This window comes from Dromiciops gliroides, chromosome 1 (assembly GCF_019393635.1).
Source record: "Dromiciops gliroides isolate mDroGli1 chromosome 1, mDroGli1.pri, whole genome shotgun sequence".
Lineage (NCBI taxonomy): Eukaryota > Metazoa > Chordata > Mammalia > Microbiotheria > Microbiotheriidae > Dromiciops > Dromiciops gliroides.
The window spans coordinates 638,176,130-638,177,355 of NC_057861.1; positions in this window are offsets into that span (position 1 = coordinate 638,176,130).

Genomic DNA, 1,226 nt, shown 5'->3' on the forward strand with positions numbered 1-1,226 from the left:
GCAAATCTCTCCAAAAAAGCAAAAGAGAAAAATCTTTAATTCTATGAGGAATACAGACTAAAGGAGAAATAAAGATGTATAAGGACCATGACTAAAAGAATAAGGTTTAGAAGAGACAGAAAAGAGAATTAATGAAGATAACAAAGAAATCCTTTTTAGAAAAAGACAGAATATTTTTAAACTAACAAAATAAGTTAAAGGAGAAAAGAGGAAGGGAATTAATCAACCAATGGAGAAAGAAAAAAAGGAAAAAATAAATTATGTAAAAGGAAGAATGAAAATTGAATTAATATAGCATTTCTTTTTTAAAAAATTTGAGTTCCAGATTCTCTCCCTTCCCTAACCACTGAGAAAGCAAGCTATATGATACCCATTATATCTATGAAGTCACTAAAAACATTCTGTATTTGACATGTTAGGAGAGAGGTTAAAAAATAATGAAAATGAAAAACCATATCGTTCCATCTGATGAATTGCCCCTCTCTGATATTCAAGTAGGAAGTGTCTTCCTGATCCTTGCTGTCAGAATATAACTGGCTGCATGATTGCCTTGTGTGTGCTTGTTCTGAGCTGGGCTTGATTCAGGACAGTTCTCTGTTAGTTTATGTTCAATCAGTGGAGCGAAATGAGATACTTCATTCATTCAACAATTAGTAAAAAGATATTTCCATAGCCATAGTAAAGGGATATATATTCAACACAGATGGGCATTTAGGACACCTCTCTTGCCTGAGTTGTCCATCACTTTCCACCAACCACACACCAGAAGGCAAATGGAGCTCCTGGCTGTTTTATACTCAGAAGAACAGAAGTGACATCAATAGTCTGAATCAGTCAAGTCTCAAGCATAGCTTAATTAGCTTTTAAGGAAAAACTAATGTAACCTGCATACCTACACCACTGAGGTTGTGACTTGCAAAGTCACAGAGCCAATATTTGACGGAGGTGAAACTTGAACTCAGATTTTCCTGATTTTCCACTACATCACACTGCCTCTCATTATGCTCTGGGTATCACTACACTATCTTTCCAAACTTCCCTATTACTATGGAGGATGCTACCTTACTTCTAGTGACCCAGATTTTCACACAGTGTTATCTTCAATTCCTCAGTCTACTTTTACCCACATCCACATATCCAATCAGTTTTCAATCCACATCCCTCACATCTGTCCCTTTCTTTCTACTCACCCTGCCACCACCTACAATAGCCTCCTAATGATCTTT